The sequence below is a fragment of the Pleurodeles waltl genome, chromosome 2_2 (genome assembly GCF_031143425.1).
Source record: "Pleurodeles waltl isolate 20211129_DDA chromosome 2_2, aPleWal1.hap1.20221129, whole genome shotgun sequence".
Classification (NCBI taxonomy): Eukaryota; Metazoa; Chordata; class Amphibia; order Caudata; family Salamandridae; genus Pleurodeles; species Pleurodeles waltl.
Genome location: NC_090439.1, coordinates 833,883,748 through 833,902,370, shown reverse-complemented (window position 1 = coordinate 833,902,370; position 18,623 = coordinate 833,883,748). Strand labels below are relative to the sequence as shown.

General features: G+C 44.2%; 1 protein-coding gene across 2 annotated transcripts in view; it reads right to left on the bottom strand.

Moving 5' to 3' along the window:
• LRRC69 (leucine rich repeat containing 69) overlaps window positions 1–18,623 on the bottom strand; it is a 182,256-nt gene that overhangs the window by 3,152 nt on the left and 160,481 nt on the right. The gene's annotated exons all lie outside the window — the stretch shown is intronic.

Sequence of the window (18,623 nt, the reverse complement as noted above, 5' to 3'; positions counted from 1 at the left end):
GGTGTGTTGGACTTTTCATCCTTGGCGTTGTCTCCCTTAACTTTTTGCCTCTCTTCCCCAGGTTGTTGATATGTGCTGGACTCTGATTTTACTGTTTTTGTTACTCTGGGCCCGTTACCACTGCTAACCAGTGCTAAAGTGCAAGTGCTCCCTTACAAAATATGTATGTAATTGGCTTATCCGTGATTGGCATATTTGATTCACTAGTAAGTCCTTAGTAAAGTGCACTAGAGGTGCCAGGGCCTGTAAATCAAATGCTACTAGTGGGCCTGCAGCACTGGTTGTGCCACCCACATAAGTAGCTCTGTAATTATTTCTCAGACCTGCCATTGCAGTGTCTGTGTGTGCAGTTTTAACTGTAAATTCGACTTGGCAAGTGCACCCACTTGCTAGGCCTAAACCATCCCTTTTCTTACATGTCAGGCACCCCTAAGTTAGGACCTGGGTAGCCCCAAGGGCAGGGTGCAGTGTATGGTTAAGGTAGGACATATAGTAATGTGTTTTATCTAACAGTGAAATATTGCTAAATTCGTTTTTCACAGTTGCCAGGCCCGTCCCTCTCATAAATTAACATGGGGGCTACCTTTAAATCTGATTAAAGTGTAGATTCCCTTTGGGAGCGGATGGACATATTGAGTTTGGGGTCTCTGAACTCACAATTTAAAAATACATCTTTTAGTAAAGTTGATTTTAAGATTGTGTGTCTGAAAATGCCACTTTTAGAAAGTGAGCATTTTCTTGATTATAACATTTCTGTGACTGCCTGTTTGTGGATTTCCTGTCTGGGTCAGTTTGACAGTTGGGCGCACAAAGGGAGCTGGAGTGTAGCTTGCATATCCTGCTGAGCCAACTGTGCTAGGAGGTAGGGGAGGAGTGGTCACTCACACCTGAAAGGGCTGTGCCTGCCCTCACACAATGCAGTCTCCAACTCCCTGGTGAGTGTCTGGGGCCTAACCTGGGCAAGGCAGGATTTCACATTCAAAAGAGACTTTACTTTGAAGTAGGCCTATTTCAAAGGAGAAATTGGGTATAAGAAGGGCACCGAAAACCACAGACTTTAGAACACTTCTGGAAACCAAGAGGAACCTCTGCCTGGAGAAGACCTGAGGAAAAAGAGCTGCCCTGCCTGTGACTCTGCTTTGTGGAGCTATCCTGCAGTCGCTGCTTCTGCCAGAGTAAGAGGGCAAAGACTGGACTATGTGTGCCTTCCATCTTGTGAAGATCTCCAAGGGCTTGATTTAGAGCTTGCCTCCTGTTGTTTGAAGTCTCAGGGACAGCAAAGACTTCTCTCTGCCAGCACCTGGAGTCCTACTCTGCCCTGTGGTGCCCATCCGTTCCTGGGACCCTGAAAGGAGAAGCTGGCAGCCTAAGAGGAAGAAATCCACGCACAGAACGCTGTGTGGGGAAAAGATCGACGCGACCCAGATCTGCAGCTGGGAAATTGACGTGCCACCGGCTTCGCGGCTGAAAATCGACGCTCGCCTGTAACGCGACCGAAGAATCGATGCACGGAGCTGGAAAAACGACACGCAGCATTGCTGACGGAGGCTGGTGAGATCGCAACCCGAGCTGCGTGGTTTTTGGATCATCGTGCAGCTGGATTTCTGACGCAAGTACCGCTGGATGTGTAAAAACAATGCAAGGCCTGTCTGGATCTGAGAGTGCTGACGTGATCAACGCATCGCTCTCCTGCGGAGAGAAGAAACGACACGCCCGACCGGACAAAAGGAGAAATGGCGCAAGGTCTCCCTTGTGAGTGAAAGTGACGCATTGCAAACCCTTTTTGACGCACACTCATCTGTGTGGGTTTATTTTTGACGCACCCAAGATACATTTTCATGCTAACAGTGTTAGTGTGTGTTTAAAACTTCATGAAGACTCTTTTTGCTTTTTAATTGATAACTTGACTTGTCAATTGTGGATTTTTGTCGTTTTGGTCTTGTTTTATTTAGATAAATATTCTCTATTTTTCTAAACCTGTGTTGTGTCATTTTGTAGTATTTTCATTAAGTTACTGTGTGTGTTGGTACAAATACTTTACACCTAGCAATCTGAAGTTAAGCCTACTGCTCTGCCAAGCTACCAAGGGGGTAAGCAGGGGTTAGCTGAGGGTGATTCTCTTTTATCCTGACTAGAGTGAGGGTCCTTGCTTGAACAGGGGGTAACCTGACTGTCAACCAAAGACCCCATTTCTAACAAGGTGCAATTGCCATTCATGATCCGCTAGGCATCGATGGTTACGTTTCTCCACCCTGGCATTCATTAATCCTGCCAGGTGGTTCGACACCAGAATAAGTGCGGTGATGGTCCAGTCATTTCCAGAAGTGCAGGGCCTCCACCATGCCCTGTTTGTTGTAATACCACATGGCTGTGGTGTTGTCCAAACATACCTGTACCAGCTTTCCCTTGATGGATGGAAGGAAAGCTATCCATCCCAAGCAGATGGCTGTGGGCTCTAGAAGGTTGATGTGGAGACAGGACTCTGCCGGAGATTAGAGGCATCTGATCTCCGCCTCCCCCAGGTTGCTGCCCTAATCCAGGAGTGATACATAAGTCACCACTGTCAGCTCTGGATGAGGCAGGAAGAGGGGTCTGTCGCTGACCCAAACACTGTGCAGTAGCTGCCACTGCAGATGATTTGCAGACTCCTCTGAAATCTGGATGTGGTCGGTGAGGGCCCCTTGATGCTGTGCAGCATGCAGGAGCCCATCAATCCCAGGAGATTCAGAGTTGACCTCACTGAAATCCAGGACACAGATTGAAAGATTGAGATAATAGCCTGACTGTCCTGGACTCTCCTTTCCAAGAGAAAGGTGCAAAACCGAACTGTGTCCAGAATGTTCCTGATAAAGGGAAGCATTTGAGAAGAGGTCAGGTGTGACTTCCGCATGTTGATAGTGAACCCCAAAGATGACAGGAGGTTTGCCAAAGTCTGAAGGTAGTTGACAGCTGCCTGGGGTGAGCCCACCTTCAACAACAAATCGTTGAGATAGGGGAAGACTGTAATCCCCAACCTTCCCAACCAGGTGTGCTGTTGCACACAACCATCTGTTTTGTGAATACCCAAGGAGTACTAGTGAGATCAAAGGGGAGCATCACGCACTGAAAATGCTCCTGTCCCACCACGAACGGCAGGTAACACCATTGAGCCCACAGGACGGGGGTATGGAAATAGGTGTCCTGCAGATTCAATGCCACCGTCCAGCATCCAGGGTTGAGGGAAGACTGCACCAGGGCGAAGGTGAACATTCTGGATTTGTTTTTCTGGTGAACAGCATTGAGGGGCCGCAAGCCTAAAATAGGATGAAGGTCTTTGTCCTTTCTTGGCACCAGAAAGTACCAGGAATAACACCCATGGCCCTCTTTGGGCGCAGGAACCATTTCGATAACCCTTTTGGCCAAAAGGTCTTGCACTTCCTGCCATAATCACATGTGATCTTCTGTCAGTCAGTCCAGGGTTCGTGGAAGGTGAGGGATGAGTGGCTATGAAGGGTACAGTGTCCCTTCTCAACAAGATGCAGGACCCATCTTTCCAATGTTATGACCTGCCAACCTAGCAAGAATCATTGGATCCTGCCTCCAAGTGCGTGGCAGTGCTCCACTAAGGGCACTCTAAAGTGGTTTGGCAGGTGAGGCTGCTGGGGGAGGGGGGCAGTAGACTGACTGGATTGTTGATGCTGACCATGGGTCAGTGCATGCCATTACCTCAGCCGGAAGACGGCTGGGGACCTTGCAGTGGTTGCAGTATGAGATGCCGCTGCCGAAATCACAAAATTAAAGGTAGGACTCATGGCCACAGGCAAAGCAGAGCAGATAAGCCCAGGGAGTGTGCTGTGGTCCTGCTCTCTTTGAACCACTGCAGAGTAGAATTTAGTTTGTCCCCAAAAAGGAAAGTCCCATCAATGGCATGCCCATAAGGGACGAATGGACATCACCTGACAAACGTGACAACCACAGCCAGGAGTGGTGGTTAATGGCAACACTTGTGGCAATGGCTCGTCCAGAGGTCGGAGGTCTTCCGGCACATCTGAGATAACTTGAGCCACCGAATCCCAAGGAGCGTGGGAATAGCTGCCCTGCAGGCAACTGGCATTGACGAACCCAAGGTCAAATTGGTGGAAGAAAATATCATCTTCTCAAAGGTCTCCATTCTTTTAAACCTCCTATCAGAGGAGTAGTCGGGGAAGTAGTTGCAAAAGTCGCAAAAGTACTAGGAGATGCCTGCACCACTAAGTTCTCAGGGGAGGGGTGCTGAGACAAAAATGCAGGGTGATTCAGGGAAAGTATGTGGCATCTTGGCAATTTAATGAGAGGCCAGAGCAAGGTCTGACCCAGGATCCTAGGAGAGTATTAATGTGTCTTGTTAAAAGGTAGTAGGGGCTCAGTAGGGGATTGCTCAGGCTTGAGAACTTCAGTCATTATATTAGTTTTGATCTTTAAGATCAGAAGATAGAGGTTGAGAACTTTGGCTGCCCTCTGCATAACCACCACTATAGATGTACTCTCTTCAGCAGCAGGACATGGGGGTGTAAGATGGCCAGAATCAGAAGAGATGTCAAGACCATTTTGCATCTTGGAGGTCATCATAACAATTATCTTGATGGTAGGTTTGGCCAATTTGATTATCTGCATCATAATAGTTGTTCAAATCGGTGCCAAACAAGGAATGCAATGCATGGGATCTTCCTTGTGAAAGTGGGATGTCAAGCAGTTAGGTTGTGGCTTGTTGGAAACTGAGTGTAGAGGTGCCAAATAGGAGTCAGACAGCACAATAGGCACCTCATCCTCCAGCGCAATAAAATAGCTATTGGCGTTGATGTTCCAAGAACTGGTGTGAATTAAGGAATCAGAAGTGTAGTCATTACAGGATCTGGGGGAAGCTTGTTGGGAGTGTTAGAGGGTCCAACTGGCGCCAAGCGTGAACCCATTGGTAGCATGTTGGAAGGGATCCAAAGAAATCAGAGCATGGCCTCACAGAACTCTTGGATCTGCCTCTGTGTTATAGGTGGCTCCAGAAACTTGGGTCATGCCGGGACAAGTTGCAGCATTGGCATTGAAGTGGACCGGCTTCAGAAGCAAGATCTGGAGGTATGGTGACACTCTTGCCTCTTCTCAGGAGTACAAGTGTGGCGGTTAAAGGGCTGAGCGTCGCTTGGATTTTTAATGTGCTTTCTTCAACTTACCCGAAGATTTGGATCACAATGACGATCAACCTCAAGCTTGACTCCTTTGACATTTGAACCTGGACCAATCTTAGCGAGGAGTCTTCTGGTGCTTGGCAAGATACAGTTTCACCTCATTGTTCCATGTGGCCTTTGAGTTCATCGACGAGCAATGACTGCAGGCCTTAGAGACGTAACTGGACCCCAGGCACTGCAGGCAAACCTGGTGAGGATCTGACACAGGCATGTGCTTGCAAGGTTTAAATCCTGCCATCTTGTGAGGTGACATTTCCTTTCCACGCTGTAATTATTTGAAGTAAAAAAGGTCTCAAAGAGCCAAGAGGTAGTTCCAGATCAGCGTCTGGTGGCTTGGAAAGAAAGGAATTCATGTCAGAGCATGGGAGTGGTGCCTAAATAGGCTCAGGGTGTGATTTCTGGAGAGCAACGGCGTCAGAGCGGCGGTGCAATGTGCCACCTAACAGCATGCAGAGCTACTTCTGAAAAAGTTTCCAGAACCTGTCTTATGCCTTGGGAATATTCAAAAGGTTAGGGATTTGGGGTTAGAAGTAGCTATCAAAAAGCTTGTTTATCTCTGCCTGATCCACGGCAGGACCATAAACTTGTTCTGACAAGTTTTTCCCTACTGCACTCATAATACTTAGATTTTCCCAGTTGAGGCTTAAGCTGGAAAAGATAAAAAAATACCCTCATCAGGATCTTCCTGGAGAACACATGGCTTTTGTGCATACCTGACAGAAAGTCAATGGAAGGTTTATGTATACTCATCTGAGGAATCTGAAGGGATGGGAGAAATTTTTAAGCCATCTGGCAACACAAAGCACAGACAGGAACTCGGAAATATTTCTTGTTTATGTGGAATGAGAGTTATACTTTGAACTTGTCTTTGAAGATGGCCTATTCCCACTCAGGCTGGCTCCTCTCAAGTCGGTGGGAGTAGCAGGGGTACTGCACCAGTTTGAGTAGGTGTCACTACTGGAGGGAAGCCCAGAAACAGGTTGGACAAGCTTCAATAGCTGAGACAACTTTCCAGCATAGTGGGACACTCCAAGAATAACCCTTTCTGGGAATGTTGAAGCCATAAGACAAAGGAATTGCTGAAATGTCAGTAGAGCCCTCGCTGGGAACTTAGTGAAGATAGGGCAATCCGATCATCTAATGCTGAATGATTGCTATATCCAGGAGCTCCACCACCTCACCTAGCACTCAGAACAGTACTGAACCTGGATGAGAGAAGAAGAACAAGCATTAGCAAAGTCAGCCAGTACTGCTATTTTTAATGTTGCTTTGGCTTTCTTGTCCATCACTGCCAACAAAATCTGGCAGTCACAGACAGAAAATTAAAAAAGAACGACCCCCCCCATACTCAAAGGAAAAAGATCCCTAGTTGTGAGGGTCATTATATTTTTTATTTTCAAAAACAGACTTTCTATTTGTGGACAGCTGCTTAAACTGACAGCAGCAGCCCTCCATACTTATTGTGCCATGTTGGCAGTTCATCTGAAGGTGAAGAGATAACTTCTGGGCCATCACTGATTAGGGTGGCAGATATAATGTCCTCCATCACCCTGACTGACAGACTACTACCCTTCAAAACCTAAATCTTGTCCTTAAGTCAGAAGGTAAAACTGTTGACAGGAGAATAATAGTAGACTTTGCCTAAGTTGCACTCCATAACTGTTGACCTGAAAGTGCACGAAAGCCTGAGTCACCTTTTCCCAATAGACTAATATTTAGTTTGACATCCTAGATGGTTTTTTAACAGTTCCTTTTGCTTTTTCTTTAAAATGTCATAGTTCCTGATCACCTTTGCCAAATCTTCATTTGGCAGCATTTTTAACATTACATTTTACTCTATTGTACTGCAATGGTATATATATCCCATAATCAGGCAAATTGTTTGTAGAAAATTCCACCTCAAACTTAACAACCTGTTACAACTGCCCAAAACATGAGGCAATAATTGAGTAGACATAATGCATAAATAAAACAAACAGGGACAGTCTTGATTTCCTTCAGTGGACAATGACTTCCAGAATATCAAGCTGCTTAAACCAATACAGCATAAATGTTGAGTGTGAAGAATGGACGTCAGACCCTTGTATGCCCTCTAGAATTTTAGTTTTGGACCACCCTGTTTTTGGAACTTTTTTGTGAGTCTCACTTACTGAATCTGAGTAACTGTCAGCTCTGGTAGAATAGATTTGAGTGCTAACCACCAGTGTTTGCCTTTTAAAATAAGGCCCATTGCATAACTGGTGTTAGAGGCTCTGGGCTGGTTGCATCTGATCTTGTGCATGCACAGGTGTGGGCTGGGCAAGAAGTTCTACTTTCCAACTCAGCCTGGTTTCTATGCACACACAGTCTGTCACAGATTGGACCTTTAATACTTTGTTTATAGCCAGTGCAGGCCTTATTATTTTAGTGGCATTCAAAAATAAATATCGAATTTATTTTTGATTACAGCGTGTCTAGCGAGCTTCGCTGTAAGCTTGTAGTGCTCCACTATATATTCACATTGTAGGCACAAGCAGCATTAAATTAACAACTTTGCATTGGCTGTACCCGGAGAGTTCTCATATTTTTCATCCCTTTTCTCCGATTCAGCCGTTAATTCGATTCAGGCTTTGGTATACCCTACTGGGCCAAGTTAATAACTCTGCTGGCCAAAAGTCTTAGCAAAACGTTCCTACGAAATACATCCATGAGCAGAGGATTACGCCTGCTCCTGACAGAGGAAGAGGGTGACGACAACCGCTGCAGAGGTTAACTGAATTCAAATTACCTGGCAAGCCTCGGCATGCTAGTCCCAGAGTAATAGTAGAGATTCAAAGAAGGGGTGTGTTTTCAATATTTACAATGAATACAACATGGTATTTCTTACCAGTTCTTTACGAACCTAACAGGCAACATTTTAAAATCTTGGGAATATAACGAATGCTCGCACCGCAAAATCTAATAAAAATTCATGTGAATCAATTTGATGATCAAAAATCGGTTACTTCTGTGAAATCCACTTCCCTCCTTGCACTTTCCAAGTGACCCTTAGGTTTTGAATACTTTGGCACAGAGCGCCAGCCTAACAGTTGGCTTGATTGCTTTCCAAATCCAGAGTTCACAGAAGGTGGTAAGTGAGTATGCCTGGTCTCTTGATCCTAATGGCCTTATGCTCTAATTTCTCCCAGGGCTAAACCCCATCTAGCCACCTTTAAAGTCAAGAGCAGTCCCTCCTGGACGCATAATAATTGGCCTGGCATTGTCGCGCAGGCTCTCATTATTCTAATGAGATTACTGGATTTCGAGTGGCAGAATCGCCTGCGGTGTGGGAGACAGTCTGATCCACTACAGGTGTCGGTCCAATCCGGGTTCTGCTCCGACTAACTAGCAGTGCCTCATCTCTATCCAAGGGGAGGGATGATAGGGCAGCTGAGTGCATGACATAACTGGTTTCTCAGGGAAGCCGTGGTCACTCAGGTCTCATCCGTTTCTCTCAGTTACATTAGTCTCATATATACAATGACAAACAGAGGCAGTATATGTTTCAATGATGATTTTAATGAAGCGACTGCATCTTAGATAGCAAAGCGTGAGCTGCAATAACCAGGACGACACAGCATGACAATATTAAAATTGTGATAAGGAGAGTAAAGCATAAGAATAACCCTACCATATTGTCACTACAGTCAATAGATTTATTCCTACCTAGGCTAGTATAGGGCACAGCGTGTTAAGCTCTAATTCTGCCCTTCATGTTCCCCTGGGAAGACATCATCCCCCAGACCTGAGCAAAGGCCTGAAGTCTGAGTTAGCATATGTAGCGAAGCATTCAGCAATCAGCAATCAGCATACAGTCGTGGTTCTCTGGCTGGAATCCCCCTCTAACATGTAAGGGACAAGGAAGTGTTTTTACAATAAAACAGCTGATGTTCTGAGAAAATGTCCCTACGTAAGGATGCATGTTTTCTACGAATGCTGGAGACTAACCTTATACCACGTTCATCGGCAACCTATCTTGCTGTAGACTTGGAAGAAGCACAGAGTAAGCAAGAATGTCTTGCTGGAGAACAGAGTGCTGGCCTAGGCATAAACAGCTAGATAAACAGAAAATAAAACAAGACTGTAAAAGTGGCTATTGTAACAATACAGGGAGTGCAGAATTATTAGGCAAGTTGTATTTTTGAGGATTAATTTTATTATTGAACAACAACCATGTTCTCAATGAACCCAAAAAACTCATTAGTATCAAAGCTGAATATTTTTGAAAGTAGTTTTTAGTTTGTTTTTAGTTTTAGCTATGTTAGGGGGATATCTGTGTGTGCAGGTGACTATCACTGTGCATAATTATTAGGCAACTTAACAAAATAAAATATATACCCATTTCAATTATTTATTATTACCAGTGAAACCAATGTAACATCTCAACATTCACAAATATACATTTCTGACATTCAAAAACAAAACAAAAACAAATCAGTGACCAATATAGCCACCTTTCTTTGCAAGGACACTCAAAAGCCTGCCATCCATGGATTCTGTCAGTGTTTTGATCTGTTCACCATCAACATTGCGTGCAGCAGCAACCACAGCCTCCCAGACACTGTTCAGAGAGGTGTACCGTTTTCCCTCCTTGTAAATCTCACATTTGATGATGGACCACAGGTTCTCAATGGGGTTCAGATCAGGTGAACAAGGAGGCCATGTCATTAGATTTCCTTCTTTTATACCCTTTCTTGCCAGCCACGCTGTGGAGTACTTGGACGCGTGTGATGGAGCATTGTCCTGCATGAAAATCATGTTTTTCTTGAAGGATGCAGACTTCTTCCTGTACCACTGCTTGAAGAAGGTGTCTTCCAGGAACTGGCAGTAGGACTGGGAGTTGAGCTTGACTCTATCCTCAACCCGAAAAGGCCCCACAAGCTCATCTTTGATGATACCAGCCCAAACCAGTACTCCACCTCCACCTTGCTGGCGTCTGAGTCGGACTGGAGCTCTCTGCCCTTTACCAATCCAGCCACGGGCCCATCCATCTGGCCCATCAAGACTCACTCTCATTTCATCAGTCCATAAAACCTTAGAAAAATCAGTCTTGAGATATTTCTTGGCCCAGTCTTGACGTTTCAGCTTGTGTGTCTTGTTCAGTGGTGGTCGTCTTTCAGCCTTTCTTACCTTGGCCATGTCTCTGACTATTGCACACCTTGTGCTTTTGGGCACTCCAGTGATGTTGCAGCTCTGAAATATGGCCAAACTGGTGGCAAGTGGCATCGTGGCAGCTGCACGCTTGACTTTTCTCAGTTCATGGGCAGTTATTTTGCGCCTTGGTTTTTCCACACGCTTCTTGCGACCCTGTTGACTATTTTGAATGAAACGCTTGATTGTTCGATGATCACGCTTCAGAAGCTTTGCAATTTTAAGAGTGCTGCATCCCTCTGCAAGATATCTCACTATTTTTGACTTTTCTGAGCCTGTCAAGTCCTTCTTTTGACCCATTTTGCCAAAGGAAAGGAAGTTGCCTAATAATTATACACACCTGATATAGGGTGTTGATGTCATTAGACCACACCCCTTCTCATTACAGAGATGCACATCACCTAATATGCTTAATTGGTAGTAGGCTTTCGAGCCTATACAGCTTGGAGTAAGACAACATGCATAAAGAGGATGATGTGGTCAAAATACTCATTTGCCTAATAATTCTGCACTCCCTGTAATAAAATGAAGCCAAATAAAATATATCCAGGTTAAAGTGCACACCGGCATGCCTAGTATGCTAAAATACTATGCATGGAGCTATAGCTAAAATGGCTACACAACAGCATCACCAGCAGGTTTGGATTGCAAAAAGTAAAAATTTTAAGATACTCTGAAACTACATCCTACAACTGGGAGGAAAAGCAGGCTTCCTACGAAACAAAGTCTTGAACAGAAATTTAAAATTTAGGGATTAGTGTATTTTTGACCCCTACCGTTTGATTTTTTTTGTATTTTAATCATCATTTTACTAGGCAGAGATTATAGTACATAATGTAACATTTGAGAAGCTGGGCATGGTTTTCACATTCCTTCCCAACGTATAATATTGGTGCTTACTTCCTATGAGAGCATGCAGAGGTCTGGCCATTGTGAAAAGTACATTATAACTATAAAGTAGGTAGTCAGTGTTGCTCCATATTTATATGGTGAAACTTTGATTATTGGGTAATTTGTGCTGACTGATTTTTCTCTTTAGTGTATGTGTATGATGTAATTTATTAGCAAAGTGTTTTTTTTTAAATCAAACTAACAACTCAGCGCAGACTTTCCATCTTTACTGAAACTGTGAAAAAAATATCATACAGTTTCTAGGCTAAGTATTCAGTATTCACATCTGACCCCATAAGCTACCATCCTGCTTGGGAATTTATCTAATGCTTCACCATTTGGAACACCACCCTAATGTAGTAGCCTTCTGTAGCTTAACAACCTCATGACCCTCTGCTGCATATTGTGCCCATATAGAACCATTTGTGTCGTAGTAAAATATATCTGTGTAACAGTTAAACATGTTCAGTCTGAAACAATATTGAAACACAGCTAGTAATGCACACCACAAATGCAATGAACAGATAACTTATGAGCATCAGAAATACTGGGCTATCGTTCAAAAACACAATAATTAATTTTGCTATCATAACTGCTTTGTTTCAGAGATTTCAAGAATGCCTTAAAGATGCAATTTGCTGGGGAAAACAGAATACCCCATGGTTATGCCCACAGGTTACTTGGTCACCGAAATTGACCTCAAAATATAGTGTGATACAAATCCACCCTCATCATAATTACACAATCTAATGCAGATAATTTTGTGACTGTTTTGCATATAAAATTTCAAGTGGCCATTCTTGTTAACTTGATTCGTTAAATTAAGTCTTAACTCATTTAATTAAGTCTTGCAAAGTCTCACGTTTTCTATATAGGCTGAGATAAAATGGCCATTTTCTAGAGAGTGAGTCCATGATATACTATTACTCGTTTTGCTAAAAATAAATATCACAGCTTTAGTCCTGTTTAAACAATCAGACAGTATTATCTTTGGTCTTGCTAATACCCAGACTCATTAAAAAAACCTCAAGACTCTCAAAGTTATGTCCCATAAATTTCCACCAGCTGTGACTGACTATCTTTGATAATACCTGGAGTAACTGACACCTCTGCCCTTGGCAATACACAGACTCAATCAGAGTTCCTTATGAATAACAAACACATGTTTTGGCACTGTATGGTAGGTAACTGTAGTTACACCATACTGGACCATAAGTAGCAGACCTCCAGTAACCAGCTGTTTGTAAATTAAACACTTGGCAATTTACACAATTTATGATCCTGCCATACAGACCCAAGAAGGCATCAGAGAAATTCTTGAATACCAAAGTTGAAACTCATAGAACCAAAACAGCCTATTGTACCATAATACACTGATCTGTGGGTCAGCAAGCGTGTCACTGACTTCTGAAACAGGTATTGTCAAAGTCAACAAGTCTTGCCTACTGGCCTTGCTAATATTTTTTAGCCACCCTCTTCAGCATTGCAGCTGTTATGAAGCTTGGCAAAAATAAAATAAATACATAAATAAATAAATAAATAAATGCATATATAAATATGGTGCAATAGGATGGTGAATACAAAAGTAGTACAAAAGCACTTCACTTAAAAAAACAAACAAATAAAGGGTCAGTGGGTTACAGGAGCTGATTGGGGGTGAAGCAACATGTGAAGGGAGAGAAGCTACAGGTTGACTTGGGACAAAGCAACAAGGTAGTGGGGGAAAGCAACAACGAGGGTGGGAAGAAGCAACAAGAGGGAGAGAACAAGGAGGAAATAGCACAATGTGGAGCCTGGTGGGGGGTGAGACGCCCAAAGGCTAACGTGAAAAAACACAAGTGCAGGTGGTGAGAGAGAAATACCTGGGTAATGAGAGTAGGGAGAGGGTAGAAAAGCACACAAGGGAGACAGCTGGAAAACAGATGCACTCTCATGAAGTGCCTAAACAAAAAGGAAAATGAAGTCCACTGAAAGAGAAAACAGGAAGTACAGGCGCAAGCTAGTCAAATAAGTAGATAAAGGGGCAAAGCTCCAAGGGAGGGACAGACACTCGACTGACAAAAAAGATATCAAGTAAGAAGCAGTCCAATGAGAGATACAGGAAAGCCAACCCGTGGTAAGTAATGGGTGGGCTCCAACCCCTGTATTTTCTTGGCAAGTCCACAATATATCTTTCGCCACCAGACAGCTTATACAGTCTCGTAGAATCTACTTAAGCGGAGATATAAAAAGTGGTGCCAGGCTTGATCACATAACATGAAGTAAAATAAATGTCACATGTTTTATCTTTTTTTACTCAACCCCACTTATCTGTTCCTGTCAGACTTCAGCATAAAGGGCAATGTCTGTCATTTATACTTCAGATATTGGTTATATATTTTGCAGTTCTTAAAAACTTCAAGGAAATGGTTTTTGCAAGTATGAATTTTAAAAGACCTCTCTCATATATATATAATGCTTCCAACATCTTGTGAATCCCAGCAAGTGTCGCTAAACACAAAGTTATAAAATGCCCACAACTTATCCCCAAGCACATTTAAAGATGGATTTGCTTCATAAAATCTTAGACTGTGTTTGCAAAATAAAGCTTTCCCCTGGTTTAATTACACTTTCAATCAATCAATCAGTCATATTTGTAGAGCGCAGCACTGTCACCCCTGGGGATATCCGGGTGCTGGGGTGCAAGGTCTCTGTTGAAAAGCCAGGTCTTGAGTTTCTTTCTGAAGTCTGCAAGGGAGGGTGCTGTTCGAAAGTGGAGGGGCAGGTTGTTCCAGGTCTTGGCGGCAATGTAGGAGAAGGAGGGAAACATCACTTACATCGCAGTGAATGCAACAAAATGCATTTACCACGATGCATTAAAAACGCATTTGCATTTACCATGCATGGCTTTATCACGCATACCTTTACCACGAATATACCTTTACCACGCATGCCTTTACAACGAATTTCATTGTAAAGGCATGAATGGTAAAGGTGTATGCATGGTAAAGGTTTTAAAGATAAGTACAGGCAAGTATTAAGTGGGTTGAATTATATATATATATATATATATATATATATATATATATATATATATATATATATATATATATATATATATGTGGCTATTTTTAGATTTTTATGGTGGGCATGGGTTTTGGGGTGGTGAGGGCATTTTTAGGTTTTGGGGTGGGTAAGGGTTTTAGGGTGGTAAGGGCATTTTTAGGTTTTAGGGTGGGTTTGGGTTTTGGGGTGGTAAGGGCAGTTTAAGGTTTTAGGGTGGGTATGGGTTTTGGGGTGGTAAGGGCTTTTTTAGGTTTTATGGTAGGCATGGGTTTTGGGGTGGTAAGGGCATTTTTAGGTTTTAGGGTGGGTAAGGGTTTTGGGGTGGTAAGGGTATTTTAAGTTTTAGGGTGGGTATGGGTTTTGGGGTGGTAAGGGAATTTTTAGGTTTCGGGGTGGGTAAGGGTTTTGGGGTGGTAAGGGCTTTGGGGTGGTAAGGGTATTTTTAGGTTTTAGTATGGGTATGGGTTTTGGGGTGGTAAGGTTTTTTTAGGTTTTAGGGTGGGCATGGGTTTTGGGGTGTTAAGGGTATTTTTAGGTTTTATGGTGGGTATGGGTTTTGGGGTGGTAAGGGCATTTTTAGGTTTTAGGGTGGGTAAGGGTTTTGGGGTGGTAAGGGTATTTTAAGTTTTAGGGTGGGTATGGGTTTTGGGGTGGTAAGGGAATTTTTAGGTTTTCGGGTGGGTAAGGGGTTTGGGGTGGTTAGGGCTTTTTTAGGTTTCACGGTGGGCATGGGTTTTGGGGTGGTAAGGGTATTTTTAGGTTTTAGTATGGGTATGGGTTTTGGGGTGGTAAGGGTATTTTTAGGTTTTAGTATGGGTATGGGTTTTGGGGTGGTAAGGTTTTTTTTAGGGTGGGCATGGGTTTTGGGGTGGTAAGGGGTATTTAGGTTTTTTGGGGGGTATGGGGTTTGGGGTGGTAAGGGCATTTTTAGGTCTTAGGGTGTGTATGGTATTTGGGGTGGTAAGGGGTGTTTAGTTTTTAGGGTGGGTATGGGTGGTAAGGGGTGTTTAGGTTTTAGGGTGGGTATGGGTCTTGGGGTGCTAAGGTAATTTTTAGGGTTTAGGTTAGGTAGGGTTTTTGAGTGGAAATGTGTGTTTGTGTGTGTGTATATATATATATATATATATATAAAATGCTATACTTCCCTCTAGTTTTTACCATGCATATGCCTTTACTAACTATGCCTTTACTATGACATTTTTGTGGTAAAGACAGTCGTGATAAAAGCATATGCATTGTAAAAACATTTTGTGGTAAGTGCATGCGTGATAATGACCATGCATTGTCCTTACCGCATTGTAAAGGCATGCGTTGTAAGTGCATGCACTGTTCCATCATACATTCGGAGATGGAATGGCCAGCGCTGTGGCTACAAAGGATTCGGGTGTGTATGAAAGGGCTAGGGAGGCAGATCACAGGAATCTGATGGGTTGATGGAAATTCAGTTGGTGGTTGATGTAAGCTGGACCTTGATTGTGTAAGGCTGTAGGCATGTGTGAGGCTCTTGAACTGGCATCTCTTCTGAATGGGGAGTTAGTGGAGGTTTCTGGTGCGGAGGTGATGTGGATCCGTTTGGGGAGGTCCAGGATGAGTCTGGCTGCAGCATTCTGTATGGTCAGGAGTGTTTTGAGGAGCTGGCTGGACATGACGGAAGAGAGTGTGTTGCTGTAGTCAAGGAAACTGGTGACAAGGGCCTGGGTTACAGTCTTTCTGGTGTTGACTGGGATCAATCTGAGGATTCTGCGTGGCTTGCAGAGGGTGTGTAAGCAGGAGGAGGTGTCTCCGTTGATTTGTTGCTTCATGATAAGTTCACTGTTGAGGATGATGCCGAGGTTGCATGCGAGGTCTGCTGGAGTGGGTGTGCGTCTGTGTTCGGATGGCCACCAGATGTGTTTCTACTGAAGATCGGTACCTCATTTTTGTCAGAGTTGAGTTTGAGGCAGTTTGCTTTCATACAGTTGACTATGTTGACTATGTTGGTCATAGCATTACAGAAGTTTATTCTAGCGGTGGAGGGGTCTCCATTGAGCGAGAGGAGTAGTTGTGTGTCATCTGTGTAAGATATGATGTTGAAACCGTGGGATCTGACGATGTATGCGAGGAGCGTCAATGTAAGTGTTGTACAACGTGGGGCTGAGGGATGATCCTTGGGGTACGCTGCATACAGTGTTCCTGAGGTTCAGAGGTGAAGGGAGGCAGCAAATGCTCTGCGTACATCCTGTAAGGAAGGAGGCCATCCACTTGAGGGTGTTCCCGTGTATGCAATTGTTGCAGAGTCTTTTGATGAGATTGTGGTGGGATGCAGTGGTAAATGCTGCAGAGAGGTCAGGGAGGATCAGGGCTGCAGTCTCTCTGTGGAACAGTAGGTTTCTGATGTTGTCTGTTGCAGCGATAAGTGCAGTCTCTCTGCTGTGGTTGGCACAGAATTCTGATTGGGAGACGTCCAGCAAGTTATTTTTTCCCAGGTATTCGGTAAGCTGTTTGGTTGATGGCCTTCTTGAGTGCTTTTGCAGGGTAAGGGAGCAGAGAAATGTTGATAATTGTTTAATTAGCTGGGATGAGAGGAGGGTTTCTTTAGAAGAGGTTTGATCGCTACGTGTTTCCATCTATCCAGGAAGGCTGCCATGGTGATGGAGGTGTTGAGGATGTTGCTGAGTTCCGTGCTGATTTGTTTTAGTGTTTGAAAAAATGGTGGGGCATCAGTCATTGGGCACTCCAGAATGGATGGGTCACATGATGGCCATGGAGCTCTGTGTGGTGAGCAGGGTCCATGTAGAGATCGTTTGGTTGGCTGGTGTGCTTTGGCTGGGCGAGGCTGTTGAGGTTAAGCTCTGTGGGTTGGCGGTTGAAGTTGTTGTAGATGGTGGCAATCTTGTTGTGGAAATAGTCCGAGAGGGTGTTGCAGAGTTCTTGGGAAGGGTGGATTGCGTTCTCTGTGGCTGCTGGGTTGGAGTATTCCTTGACTATTTTAAATAGTTCTTTCATGTGGTTGGCTACTGTTTCAATGTGGGCTGTGAAGCCTGCTCTCTTGGCTTCGTTGATGCGTAGGTGGTAGCTGCAGAAGCTGCTTTGTGGGCAGCTGTCGGTGGGGTTCCTGGTGGAGCACCATCACCTCTCTAGTTGGTAGCAGCTGCGCTCGGTAGTTCTGAGCTCTGGGGTGTGCCAGCTGGCTTGTCTTGAGATTTTGTTGGATTTTGCCAGCTTCATTGTGACAACTCTTTTGGCGCATTCGGTGATCTAGGTAGAGAAGTTCTGGACGGCCTGGTCTAGGTCTGATGAAACTTCGGGTTGGGTGGTGCTAAGGGCCAGAGTCTACAGTGTCTCTGTTACCTTGCTCCAGCTGCGGTGGGAGGAGCAGTGATGCTTGGTGATGGTAGGCTGTGCGCCGGAGATGAAGAAGTAGACGATGGTGTGGTTGGACCAAGTAAGTTCTGTGACGTGGTTGTATTTGACTCTGTCTCTGGAGATGAAGATGGGGTTGAGTGTGTGTCCAGCTTTGTACGGGGGGTCGGTGACAAGTTGGGTGAGGCCGATGTTGCTCATGTTCTCCATGAGAGTGGTAGAGTTGGTGTTGTTGGGGTCGTCAATGTGGAAATTGAGGTTGCCAAGTAGTATGTATTGATTAGAGTCATTAGCTTGAGGGGCGATGAGGTTGGAGATGGCATCGCAGATAGTGAGTGGAGGTCCTGGGGTTCTGTATACGAGGGTGCCTCTTACTGTTGACTTGGCATCAGTTTGTAGTTGAAAGCTGAGGTGTTCCATGACTGGTGTGGGGTTGTCATTGGTGGCGATGCAGCGGATGTTTTCCTTGAAGATGATGGTGATGCCTCTGACATGTTTGCTGGTGCAGTCTCAGTGTATATTCTTATAGCTGTCGGGGGTTGCGGTGGTGATGTTGGGGGTTGAGGAGAGATCGGGCGTTGCGCAGAATGCACTGGAGCAGTTCTTTTTTAATTTGTTCTGACTCCAAAAGACCAACTGTTACTAAAAGTTTGAAAAGGGTATTCGATCATCTTTCAGTTACTGATTGCTGTATTTAAGTGTTAAGCTAGTAATAATAAAGTGAATGTTTGCACAGACAGTATTGATGTAGGTTAAAAAGTCAAAATGCAGACAAATTTACAGCCAAATGATGTGCTCCCATATGCCGCATAATTTACACTTTCTTGCCGCATCATTTACCCAACTCTGCCACATAATTTGGTACTACGCTGTTGCATAATTCTAGGGGCCCTGCTCAAGTCTGTTATGTGTTAAATGACTATGAACAATATTATTGATTGGTGCTGCAAAACCAGGTCAATGATAGCATAATTACCG